This window comes from Homalodisca vitripennis, chromosome 7 (genome assembly GCF_021130785.1).
Source record: "Homalodisca vitripennis isolate AUS2020 chromosome 7, UT_GWSS_2.1, whole genome shotgun sequence".
Lineage (NCBI taxonomy): Eukaryota > Metazoa > Arthropoda > Insecta > Hemiptera > Cicadellidae > Homalodisca > Homalodisca vitripennis.
This window is the reverse complement of record NC_060213.1, coordinates 108,665,421-108,680,045: the sequence shown is the minus strand read 5'-3', so window position 1 is coordinate 108,680,045 and position 14,625 is coordinate 108,665,421.

The following is a 14,625-nucleotide window of genomic DNA, read 5'->3' as shown; positions in this document are numbered from 1 at the left end:
TATTACGTTGTTTTACCTTCCCTGGTATGCTGAAACTTTTATAATTTGAACGCTTTAATGAAATACACCTTAAAGTATAAAATGGCCTAATATGAGGTGACACGATATATTGAGAAAGATCTCATTCATATTTTTTAGTTTTGCATGGAAATGAGTTGTTTCGGGTCTATATAGATAAAAATGAGTTATATGATGGTGAAGTCAAACCATGGAATTTAGCTGAGCGTCATCAAAACCTTTCACTCACTAGGCTGACACAATTTCCCTTATGTCTGTCCGGGAATGTATGAATTTCTTTTCTGTATGCTGTCTGTCTATCTGTTCACAGAACATATCGATATTGAAAAGAACTATAGGTTTAAAACTTGGCATGCTTGCTAGGCGAACATTTTTACATGATACATGGTGTTCTGTACTCGTCGCTTGTAAGGTTAGATAAAGTCCATGTAAATTAAGAATCACGAAATTTCGAAAACTAATATATATATATATATATATATATATATATATATATATATATATATATATATATATATATATATATATATATATATATCTAAGGTATTAAACTCTATCTCCTCTTAAGTAAGTAAAGTTAACTCATAAGGAGTTTAACAATATGATAAATACGCCGCAAATGCACAGCCTCGGCCTAAGTTCGTATTTTGTCTAGAAGATAAGCAGAGCCGCTAAGTTTAACGTTTATGGCATTCTGTGAACTGGATTATGGATGGAACTGCCTTTGTTGCATTTCCAGCTGCGGTGATTGTATCACATGTTATCAAACACACAACTTTTATATTTTTAACTTTGATTTGCCATGTTTATTACTATGCTTTTATGTAATAACCTTCTTGCTTGATTATATTTATGTTCCATTGTTTGACACCTGATGAAGACACCAGTTTTAGAAATGCCGAGTTTACTTTGTTCAGGATAAATGAAGGTAACCATCCTTACTTCTGTTATTCTGTCATAGGAAATAATTAAATGTGATTTTGAATACTTTATTTCAGCATTGTGTTTTGGTATTATTCATTTGTATCTTCTAACTAAACTTCATTCAATATTTTAGAGTCACCTGCATAATAATCGAGTTTATGGCGTTTGGTGGCTTAAGTCCTTCTTAAGCAGGAAGCTCTTTTATCATTCCTCTGTATCCTGCACTGTAATGATTCTCTCATTTAGTCTGTGTGGTGAATTCCCTACGCTTATGTCCTTGGAGAAATCGCAGATTCAGTCTTAAAAGAAAAGTGTCTCACTATTTAGTTTGTATTTCCTTAGTCCTAAAGCGTGTGAAATTGTTTATACTCGCAGGCTGACCTGCTGATCACTAAATATATTAAATATCCATCTTAACTTTTCAGATATTTACCGAGCATTGTTTGCTCGTTCGACTTCAGTGTTCCAATCTATTGGCCTTTAAATTTAGCACTAATGAAGTCAGCTGAAATAAATGGCATTATTTATTTCAAGAATGTTTGGAAGTTTGAAAAGAAATGTTGAGGGTGCGAAGCCATGTGTCGTTTTCGTGACGGATTTTGTTCCCTCTAAAAGATCACTGTTGAAGCTAAGTGCGCACATCCGTACTACGCAGGTAAGGTGATTGAAATTAAAAGCTGTCATTCTTGACATGACAGGGTATTCTTGAAACTGCGTGTCTATCCGTCACCTCATCTGTGTGAAGTTAGTACATATATTTATTTTCCTCTTGATCTAAAGAAAATCTCTATTTCTTAGCGTCGAAAGGTCAAAAGGCAGCCCGTCTGTCTTTCCGTTTGTATGTGCGATTCGTTCTTTCTGCCGGGTCGTTCACACGTTTGTTATGGTACTAGCACCCTCCCCATAATTCCTTTACTCACATATTTCCATCTCTTTACCCATTTATAAATTGGTGTATTGCTATAGTTTTGTACATTTGCCATTATTATGACAGGAAGACAAACGCAATATGAATTTTCTAGGTTAAAGCTAACCGAGAATAAAAATAATACAGAATGTAGAACTTGGGGCAACTTAGATAAGGTGCAATTGGCAATCCAACTTTACAGCCTAGATTCGATTGGAATAGTTTTAAAGCAATTGGACAAACTTGTTTAGAGGGGTCTGTAACCGCTCTATTGGTACTTGCACAAAATATCACCCCTTAGTGCTACATTGCAATTGCACTGACCATAAAAATCTCCGTTTCACCCAAAACCAGTTACAGAATAGAATTTATATTTGGACAAACATCCAAAGTTCACTGTTCCAAATACGCCAGTATAAATCAAGACGCTGTGTGCTGTAACATATATAACTGGCACTATACATCAGCGTCATGTGTTACTGCCTCAATGTAACTTGATATTTCGGTTCTCATCTAAATAAAGGAATTCTTTATACCTCCACATGCTGCTTGGCACAGACCACAATCCAACTAAATATTATAGCTAAACTGAATTTTAAAACTTCGAGTCAAAAAGATTCACGCTGGAATCTATATCAAAGAATTCATTCTTAAAATATATTTAGATTTCATTCATAAAGACGTGTTGATAAAACCAAAGAGATGCGGATCAATTTGTAAACAATTTTTAATTTATTACAAAACATTCGTTATTTTTAAATTGTTCTAGAAAATTTGGGTAAATTTATTTTGTTTGATATACATTTATTTGTTTTAAATATTTGTTGAAAATAATAAACATACTGGACAACAATAAATTCTAATTTGACTATATTTGTTAAATTAGCAAAAACGAAATCTACCCCTCACAATTATACACATCCGGTTAAAAAAGATCATGCTCACCCAGTACAATTAAACGGGAAACAGAAAAGGCTGTATGATCATAAGCGTATCTAGGATGACCTAAAGGGGGAGGGCGGGCTCACCACTATACATTTTCCGTACCTCCCAGGGAAGCTGGGGTACGGGAGTCCCCCCCTTTGAAAGCCGTCTGAGAGCATTATTATTATTCTTATTTTACGCTCTACAAGAACGGCCATAAAATAAGCGAAAATGTACACTTTTAGAATGCCCAATAAGAATGAAGAATTTGAAGAAAATGACGCTGTATTAATTTGAATAACAAAGGCTCGGGAAAATGGCTACATATTAAAAATTAAGACATATCCTTCACTTTTTACCTAGAATGTATACGTTCTAATATGGGCTTTCAAGATACATATCTTTTACATATATTTGACTTAAAAATATGGGCGTGTATTTTTGTGACTTAAACAATATGTATTTGACATTTAAATATTACATTGTTCGACTACAAATATACTTCCAGTTTACCGAAAGTTAAAATATACCTTGAATGTTTGTATAACTGGGGGGAGGCGGGGTTACAACCCCCAAAAAAATCCCCTAGATACGCCTATGCATGTAGTACAAAAGACGGATTGTATTGCACATAGATTGAAAATCTTAAATAACTAAATTATATTTTTGAAATATGAGTATTAAGAAAAAGGAAAACTTAATGTTGTTGAGAACCGTATATGAATTAAAATTTCTTGTGCCATGTAATGTAAAAATATGGCAAACGTTCAGTGCTTGGCTGAACGTAGCAAAGCTTATCATTTAAATAGGAAGACAACTTTAATCTCTGTCTGTTTGTCTGTATGGTATCTCCAGCACGATCATACCCAAAACTTCAAATTTTTGAATACAACCTCAGCAAAGCCTGTTACGCGACGTGAAGAACACCATAAAGAACATGTATTAGAAGTTTGATGTTCTTCTTAAAACAAAGACTGATGTTATACAATTTTGTATAGAATATTGTATAACGCTGATTGACGTTGGTAACTGATTGCTGACTCAGTAACGCGTCTACCGTAGTAAACCTTTTAATTTACAAGGCTTGAGTAAGCCACACCATGTGTCGCACAACGTGTGCAGCAGGTTTAGTTGAGGTTCAACGTAAAATTTCAAGTCTATAGGTCAATTTAATTATTGAGAGTTAGAACAACAGATAATGATACGTAAAACAAATTTCACATCTATCGGCAAACTAAAGAGAAATTTGTAAGCCTACTGGGTTATAGACTTTAACGACGCTCAGCCAAATATTTTGGTTGGACACGGATATAAACTTAAGTTAAGTTTACTTTCCATGGACAAATGAAAATTCACGCAAAATTTTATGTCTAAAAATGAGATCTTTCTTTACATATTTTTGCACATGATATATTCACATTATTAATTAATTTGCGTTAAATATCAATGTTTAAACAATGGGAGACTTCACAATAAGTCACCATACAATCACGTTGGATGAGTTAAAAAAATATGTTACATGTTAAAATCTATTTTTTAACATTTATTTACTCTGCTATTTTCTCGTTACCATCATGGCAAATTCCATTGTGAGATGCACCATCGATCACAGTGTTCTTCTTACAGAAACGAAGCTTAGTGTACAATTTAAAATCTATTGATCAGTTCGTTAACTAGATGTCGTGCGGACTGAAATACACAACATAAATTGTTCAGCCCGCTAAAGTTAAGGCAGTTATCGCTGTCATGATTCTTGACTGTCTCTAAACACATTCGCATTCACTATGTCTAAATAAAAACGTCTATACCTGAAAAACACTAATACATTGTTAACCGTATATAAGAAGTTAAATTCATATCTGTGTGTGAAGAAGTTTTTGAAAAATTTAATGTTATCTTATAATTTCTGATAAGTAAACATTTAGATCACTAAATAACTCACTGAACACTTTGTTCATTTACAGACTTTTGTAATCTGTAAACTTGGTGGCAGTTCAGGCGGAAAACGGTAAAAAGCTCGGCCAAGTTAAATGAGGCGGCATCTACTGTGGTTGCAGCTTTATTATGATAACTTGTAAATGAGTTCAGAAAAGAAGCGATGGTATGAAGTTTGCGTATCCATTCTATTAACTGCATTGTTTCAAGAAATTCTAAAAAATGTTGAATGTTTAGAATACAATGAAACAATGAGTACACTATTTTAATATATGGTAGCTGATTGATTGTGGAATATTTTATGTAGGTGAAATAACATACTTAGAAAGGAATTTGTATTTGCACTTAACTGTAAATCCCGAAAGTCCCTTTTCGACCGTTCTTAGCTGAACGACTTTACACCAAACTAACACTGAAAGCTAGTCTTGGCCTAATTTACTTTTTTACAAACTCAACAAACGCGAGCCAATAGATACGATTGAAATTAATAAAAATATTTAGTGATACACTTATCACTGTAAGAATATTTTTCACTAAATATTTCACGTGTGGTTCCTTTACGTACGGTTAAGGTTATTATTTGTAACATAATAAAGTTGTATCAAAGTTGTATTTTGTACCAGTATTTTATTATTTTATTTTTCCTGTGTTATTTATTATTGTGTTTATTATACATGAACTTTATTGTATCAATAAATAATAAATACATATATAATTAAAGACTGCTATGTACGCAATCAGGAAAGTGCTACATATATTTTAGGTTATATTTCAGTCGTTCTATTCCTCTAATTAATAATTATCAAGGAAAAACTCGATTACCATGAAAACAAAGAAAATAAGTGTAGCTACGAATGTAGCTTATCAACTCAACCAAAGTTAAGAGAAAAAGTACTAAACACATTGCACAAAGCGTCTCCTTAGATAAGCTGGAAACGTTAGGTGGAGTTTGTCAACTTTATTTTATCTTGGTTACTCTATTGTGTTAATTTACAATTGTGTAAATTATTGTGGTTTTATTTTTAACTATCCTGATGTTTAACTTCTACTATTGTGCACATCCGAGTGATAATATTCCACAAAAGGGTTTTATATCTTGTTCAGTAAGAAATGTTACTTATATTAATTACTTATACATTATACTTATACTAATGTTGCATATATACATATAACTAAACTACTAAAGAATATATGTAAATAAATTGGGATAGAATAGTTTACATACTGAAATGTTACAAAAATACTCTTGTTGACTGAGCAAACATTCTGTATAGTCTGGGAACATAGACGGAGCCGATTTGCATTCCATAACCACACAACCTCGTTTTTGGCGAACTAGATATAGGAATTTACCCAAAGAAACCCATTGTCATTAACGCATTTAGTGTTATGTATATTTTTAGATTTCTCACTTAATGTGGGCTTTAAACCTTTATCAAATTAAAAAAAATAAGTGTTTAAATAAAATTGTTGTTCACCGAAATCTGTATCTGCCAGTTTCATGGAAACTGAGGACTCGTCAAAATGTTACAAAATGTTTTTGTATTTTATTAGCGAAAGTGTTGTTTACCCCTGAGAAGAATGATGTCATAAGAGATCTTAAAACATCGCAAAATGTTACAGCAAAGGTGATAGTGTTGATAAATTGATAGTTAAAAAAATGATAGAAATGAAATTTTCAACCCCTCGAGTGATAGACTTCGCTAAAGTTAAGGTAATTATCGCTGTATAGACTGTCGATTGTCACTAAACACATCCACGTTCACAATAAATTAATACCAGTAAATACATGAATAGTTTTAAATTATTTAAATAAAATCATTGACACACAATAAAAAAATAAGAGAATTTGTATACATTTTTAAAGTGGTAAAAGGTAAATATTTAATACTTAGAAGTTTGTGAAAGGTATAATGACAGATTATATTTTACAAGAAGTAAAAATTTAGATTACTGCCGCCATGAAAAAATTTAACAATTTATTTGTTCACAGAATTTTGTAATATGCAAACTTTGTGGTAGTTCAGGCGGAGAATGGTAAAAACCGCTCGGACAAGTTAAATAAGGAGCATCCACTTTGGTTCCAGCTTTATTATGATAACTTGTAAATGAGTTTAGAAAAGAAGCGGAGGCAACTTATGAGCTTACCATATCCATTGTCGTACAATTTTACAAAATTTTGAATAGTTAGAATACGATGAAACAGTGAATACACTCTATTTTAATATTTTATGTAGGGTAAATAATATCGAATAATTGGAAAGGGATTTTTATTTTCACTTGACTGTAAACCCTGAAACTCCCTACATGACTTGTATTAGCTGATCGACTTTATACACCGAACTAAAATGCCGTGCTGACGCATGGCCTAATTACACTAACGGTTTAAATGAAGTAAACATTTTAGTGATACAATGTATAAGAACAATAAAATATTGTCGTTTATAGCATAATGACTACGTGTGAAAAGTATTTAAATATTTAAAAAAATTGAACAACAGTAAAGGATTATAAGTAGAATTACTGTGAACTGGCAAAGTAAAGTATTATATAAAATTCCACAAGAAAGGTACTGGATGAAATAATTTATGACTTTAGGCAAGAGGGATTTAGACTTCAAACCTGTGAAGTGTACTGGTGTGTTTTCGGATTCTATTTCGTGCTTAAATTGTAGACGGGTTTAATCAATCGACCGCTGTGTGTAGACGTGATGGGGTTATAGGAAGCAGTAGCACAAAAACTCAGCTCCGGGATTACGGCCTTCTTGTTCAGCGCACAAGATTTGCGCGATAGATTTTTGTAGATTTCATCAAGATTTCGAATCACTCTGCGCTGTGTTTGTGTAATCAGGCAAGTTTATTCGAGGTTTTCTCATGATACGAAAAATAGGATTGGAAAATTAATTCTAGGCAGTTTATTTTGACTGTATTGTGTAAGTATGGAAGAAATATTTGAATACACGTACGAATATAAGAAAGAATTTTTAAGTAAATGATATTGTTATAATTGTATTCAATTTCCAAGATATATTAAAAATTTACAGTGAAGAGAGGGATGTTAAAATTGAAACTTTCCGTACAAAACATTACAGTATTTTGTTTTTTTTTTGCTCGTTGGCTCAGCGTTAGCAAGGTTCTTGGGCTGGAAACATTTCATATCTGTCTGTCTCTTTCTTATTACTCCTATAGACATGCATAAAGCTTAATTTCAATAAATGTAACACTGAGTTAAATTATGGTTCTTGTTACTCAATGCTATTATCCTGAGCGTTACCGAAGTGTTACAATGGTGTTATGGGTAACCATGATAGCAACTTGGAGATTGTTGAATAAATAAAATTGTAATTTGTAATTAAACTGAGTACACTTGTAACGAATTTCAACATGTAACTTATTAACATATGTAGCCTAACTAACGGAACACATAAAAATTAAAACACTGATATGAAATCCATTTTAATAATAAAATAGCGTGTGAATGTGTCATGTGGCAATGTCTCAAGATCGATTTTATTTATGGATTTTAAATTTTGTAAGAAAATTTATATCTATATAGACAAGGATGAATTCTATGATGGTGCATGTACAACCATGGAATCTGGCTGAGCGTCATTGAAATAAACTGGCCAACATGTTTACACAGTAGTCTGTGGAAAATTTTCACTTTTCCGGAGGATGTAAAAATTTCTTTTCCGTATGATTGTTTGTCGGTCCATCTATCTGCAATGAAATGAGCTATACTGTAGAGTTGAAAATTTGCATTGACTCTCTTTTGGGCGTACATCTCCCCTTAAAGGTATCACTTTATTATCACACAGATATATGGCTACTTGGATCTGTTTACTAATAACCAGTCAAGCAAGGTGGTTACTACTCACAATTAACTTTACCTAAATGTAGTATCTCGTATTTAGTTTATGTTTACATTCGCCTATGTTTCAGTTATACTAACACCACGAATACACACTGAACAGCGCCCATAGAAGGGAGTGCACTCACTCGGTTTGAGTGCATTCAGAATTTAATCCATTACAGCATGCGTGTCTCCTAGCTGTAAACTCCGCTGTACCTCATACATGTTTGGCCGTTTTATTCATAGAAACTACAAGAGTGAAGTGGACGAATACTTTTCTTTCAGTAAGTAATACGTGTAAATTCAAAAATACGTTAGGATATGTAGCAAAAATCTGATTAAGTGATAGAAATAACTTTAACCTATTTATATTTATTGTTCAAAAATACGTTCTGTCAAATCTAAAGTAAATTAAAGTAAAGTGAGGGCTTATTTTACCAGGGGAAGGTAGGGCTAAGAAGCGCACTCTAACACTTAACCTGAGGACCAACAATGGAACGCGCTCTGGGCCGGAGAAACCGAGCCGAAATCCTGGGCTGCGTTCAGAAACTGCAGGCGCTGGAAATGGGCAAGAACTCACTCCGTCCATATGGCAGGCATTATAGTAATGATCTAATATCACTTTAAAACGCCTTCTAGACTTAATAAAATTGTTAGATACCACTATTTATTTATTATTACAAATGTTAATAACTGCTTTTTACCGTGGATTTTTATTTTCAGTTTAAAAGACAGATTTTTGTACAATATCAAAATAACTGAGTTTTGACTTGGTATTTTACTTATAAAGTTGGAAACGAAGATTTCTGTAAGATTAAAATATTTTCCAAGTGAAAAAACAACATTTTTATTGACAGTATTTTATTTCAAAGTAAACTACATAAAATTTACAAACATGACATACTTAATCTACGTGTTAGAAAATAAAATTATTTTTACAAATTTTGCCTAATTCCTAAGTTGGATGTTTTTGTAATGTCAAAAGTTTTTTGTTTTGGATGTGATGAGGTATTATTTAAAAAAATAGTTTAATTACAGTTTTAATTAAAAATAACCCGTGGCTTCCAATGAATGCCCCTTGCTAAGTTAAATGCCCCTTGGAAACACTAGCAGTAAACTGGTTTGAAACTCTCAATGTCAATTCAGAAGTGGTCGCATTTGTTTGAGATAACTTGAGCAAATAACAATCTTTTACAATTTTCAGTGCATCATTACTTGATGTAATTAATTTACCCTTAGATTTAAAATCAATAAAAAGTTAATGTGTTCTAAGATCAGAATAATTGGCATGGAGTACAGAACTACAATTGTTACATTTAATAAACTTTTCAATACGTCTTACAATGACGCCATAAATATAGTATAAAATTTCATCCTTAAAACTAGAACTATCATAATTTTCCATGATATACATGGCACTCTCAATTTCATAATCCAAAGACAAATCCAAATCACACTTATCAGTATTAGGTAGCTCAATGGATGCCTTCTTTCTGACAATAATCCTTCTTCGCTTCTCCAGTGGCTGTTGTATATGAGATGGAAAATAAAAAAATTGTTGGAACTGCTTCATTTTTAAGACATTTTCTTAGTGTGTTATGCAAAATTAAATGGTAATCATGTTCTGTAAAATGTTTACTGTATAAAACAGTATGTTTTGATGGCTTAAATTTTTTTTCTCTTTGTCGCAGTAATCCAATTTTTTAGTAAATTGTCATCATTCAATGGAAAGCCAAAACAAAGAAACAAATAATAAAATACAGGTAGCTGAAAATCACAAAGTTCCCACAATTATAAAGTCGAATAGGTCAGAATATACCGTTTTTAGCAATGACTTATAATTTTATGCATTCATAAGTGCTATAACGACCGACATTGAAATCTTGGATCAATGCGGATAAAATAATTGAGTGATAAGCATGTTTTATTCAACTATATAATTATTGTTCATGATTAAAAAGTGATAGCTTATTAAGGTACTCATTAACAGTCGTACCGCACTTTTAAATATTTGGATAATCCAGTTAATAATTTGGCATTACAGAACATAATATTGGTAAAAATTACTATTTTGGAAGTTAAAAATAAATAATGACATGGTTGGTATAGTAAGAACTTACCTGTGACAAGAAATGTGGCTGCCTTTAGTCCACCTGGACGTGCAGTTGTACGCAGAGCAACTCTTCACCATGTCACGAAATAACAAACATTACTAACATTGACAAATGAAAGGAAAAAAAAAATAGTTGAGTTGCTCAGATCAGACGTCTTGGCGGAATAAACAGGAAGAGTTGCCAACAATGCAAATAAAAACAATGATTTGTGTTTCGGCATGAAAAGGCGTGATGACGTCCCGTTGATCGCCGCTCAACTCGGTGAGTTCTTGCCCACTTTAAGCGCCTGCAAGTCCATGGATACACCAGTAACGCATAGCTGTGTGCGACCGGAAAACACAACATGTGGCTTATGGGCAGTGCGCGTTCCAGTAGTATAGTTCGTTGGTTACGCGACACGTGGTGTGGCATACCTCTACCTGTATAGTATTGTTAGAACTTTAGTGTAATAGCATTTAAATTTATAATTGTGTTAATTAATTTTTACAATAATTTAGAATATTAAACATTTTAGTTAACTGTAATGAACATTCTTGAACTGGTTCAAGGAGACCACGAAATGTTAAAAAAATTAAAATGCTTGTAGAAATTTATTTGACTATCAAGTATTAATTAGTTATAAAATTTTAGTCTAGTTTACAGTTTATTTTGGCATTTTGAAATTATTAATATACTACTGTATTGTGTATCAGATACAATGTGAATATGTTTTCTTTAGTTAAAATCAAGATGAGCTTGTACATAAATGTGCATTACAGACAGTAATTAATAACATGCAAGTAATATACTTTTATTATCTTATAAATCTTAGTAGAATTGCTATAAATAAAAAAATACTCCAAATATTTGACAAACTACTAAAACTATCATTCTTATTAAAATTTAAAACTCAGACTATTATTAGGTTAATAAAATGAATCCCACAGTACAATAGTTTATAAGAAGTATCTCTACTTGTGAAATTGTTTCAGCATGAAATAGCTGTGCAGCAAAGTTGTTGCAGTTGATTGCTGAATGCTGAGCATTAGAGGCGCTCGTTGAACACACAATTGCGTGTAATTGGATTCTGAATGAACAGCTTTAAATGCAATTCAAGTTGTTTTCCTGCAGACTCACACAGGTCGAAGGGTAACGATCCCAAAGTCTAGTCTCTTAGTTGTTGGTTGTAGCCCTAAAGTGGAATCGTATTAATTTTAAGCTGGTTAGCTAAATTTAGTATTAAAAAACTTAAGACGAATAGTAACAAATAAAAAGACAAATATTATTTGCTTATCGTTAGCGAAGTATATCTTCATACTCGTATGTCTATCCGCACGATATCTAGAGAAAGATCTGATCCATAGACTTGAAATGTTTCATGAGAATTTATCTTATGTAAGTATAAGAATGTGTTCCATAATAGTGCATGTCTATTCCACCCATGGGTTTCGGGTGTCCACCCTCAGTGTCTTTGAAGTCAAACACACTCTGTAGCCTCTTACAATTTCTATTTTGTCACGTTATAATTTATTTTCTGTGTAATTGTCCGTATGCTCGCAGGACGTTTCGAGAATCAAATGTACTATAGGCTATACTTGACATTTTTCATTCAACTGCAGCGATGTCTGTTACGCCTTATATGTTGTGGCGTACCCCTATCTCTTACTAGACTCATATAAATTGATCTTAAGCGTTGTATTGGTTTGATTGATTTTCTCGCTAATGAATAGTTGATGGCAAATAATTGATACAGTTATACTTTGCTTTACTTATTTTCTAAGTAAAGAAAAATTATCAAATTATTATCAACTTGATAATAGTTTGCTTACAAAAATGAGTATCTTCAAAATGTCAGTATATGTAAAAAGGAGCTAAATTGAAAGTAATAATATATCATTTGTAATTGAACCTATCAGTTGTTAGCTTTTAATTAATCTGTGAAAGAGAAATCGGTTTCGAATCTGTAGAATGTCCTGCAAATGTTAAAAAAACTTTTTTTTTTTAAATATAATGTGATAAAATTGAAACATATCCGTCTCAACAATAATAAGGAACACTGTATTCAATTTTCTACGTATTTAAAAATCGTTACATAATGATACGAGTTTCATTAGCTTTCAGGGAAGTAAATGATTCCAGGAGTGAATATCGGCTACGAATCCCACCTCTGAACTCTGAATAATGTGAAATATCCTGGAGGCAACCCTAATGGTTATTCACAAATAATGTTTAACACGCTAGTAAAACACGCAGAGTATTAGAGTTGAGTCCATTCTCTTGTTAAACACCTTTATATACTTTTGTGGATAAATCTATATCAAATTTAGTAACTATTGCAATTATTTAAACAGTATTGTATAGAATATTTAATTAGTAATAATCTTAATCAAGTAAAATAAAATGTTTCCCCCTATCGACCGTTAGAGGAATCCTTGAAGATGTCTGTGTGAAGTAAGATTATTGGTAGCAATATTGGAAACGTGACTAAAATAAACCTAGCCGTGAAAATCAGATCTACGAAAGGCGTTGGTAAATTCGACAATTGCAAGTTACACTGTAACAATGTAACACTGTGTGAAGTAAGATTATTGGTGGCAATATTGGAAACGTGACTAAAATAAACCTAGCCGTGAAAATCAGATCTACGAAAGGCGTTGGTAAATTCGACAATTGCAAGTTACACTACGCATTGTAACAATGTAACAATGTAACACTGAGTGAAATAACAGTGGTTTTTTATTTAAATTTAGAGTTTATGGTTCGTTGAATATACAGGGTAACAATTAAGTCTGGAACCTCATTTTTACTTTTTGAACCACAACAGAAAGAAATACCAAAGTTCACACGTGCTTACTGGTGATAGTAACGCACACATCTACGCAATTACCGATCGGATAATCCCTTTGGGGGACGGTCCACAAGGAGTCAGACAAAATTCTTAAATAGCAGGGTTAAATGTAGGGTTTTTATTACGAATAGTTAGTAAGAAGGTAATTGTATGTTGATTGACTAATACTGTATACTGCAAATATTATTAAAAGTGTTGTAGGGATTATATTACTTTTTGATGCTCGCAAAAATATATTTGAGTACCGATGTTTATAGTACTAGTGATTGAGAGTGTGAGAGGAAGTGAGGTTTAAAATATCACACTTTACAGCTGTGTTGAGGCACGTATAGGGGTATTACGAAGCCATTACTCTACAGTCTCGTGGTGTGTAGAGTAAATCCTCTGTTATAACATCAAGACGTCTTCAGGAAATGTCTCCTCATCCGAACAGTCTTACTCTAAGTAAAGGATTTCTATGATTGACTGTAGCTCACATCCTGACCTATTTTTAATGATGTTATCTTATAAATAATCTAAAATTACGATTAGCTTTGTTTTACAACTGATATATCTTATAAAAGTTATTCTTTTAAAGTGTGCTTGAATTTCACAAACAGGTCTTCCTTGTATGCTTGTCATTCAACACATTTCAAACTATACGAAGAAGTTAGTTTTATATTTATAGAGAGAAGAAACAAATACTAAATTATTATTGCAAAGATTATGAACAGCGCGATCCGGTGGCTAGGTCAAGTACTACCTTTGGCGAGACCAAGTGCACCACAATCACATTCTGTTCACTGTTCATTGCTCACGAAGAAAAAAATCTGGATTTGGTACTCCCAGAAACTCGAGAATATTGTACTTGTAATGATGATTGTTAGAAAATAAATTTTATTAAATTCTGTCTCGAAAAAGTGTTATTTCTTTTAATGAAACTAAAAGAAAAATTAAAATATTTTCTGAGAGAGAACTCGACGTTATGACTGAAGTTCCAGTAAACACTGTGAATCTCGGATCCTGCAGGATAATGGACTTGAAATGGCGCTCATCATTCCGCACACATCTCTTGGATGACCTCCTCAGATTACATCATGTATGTAATGCGTTTGACGGAGAGCTAAGAGTATTTGTAGTAATAT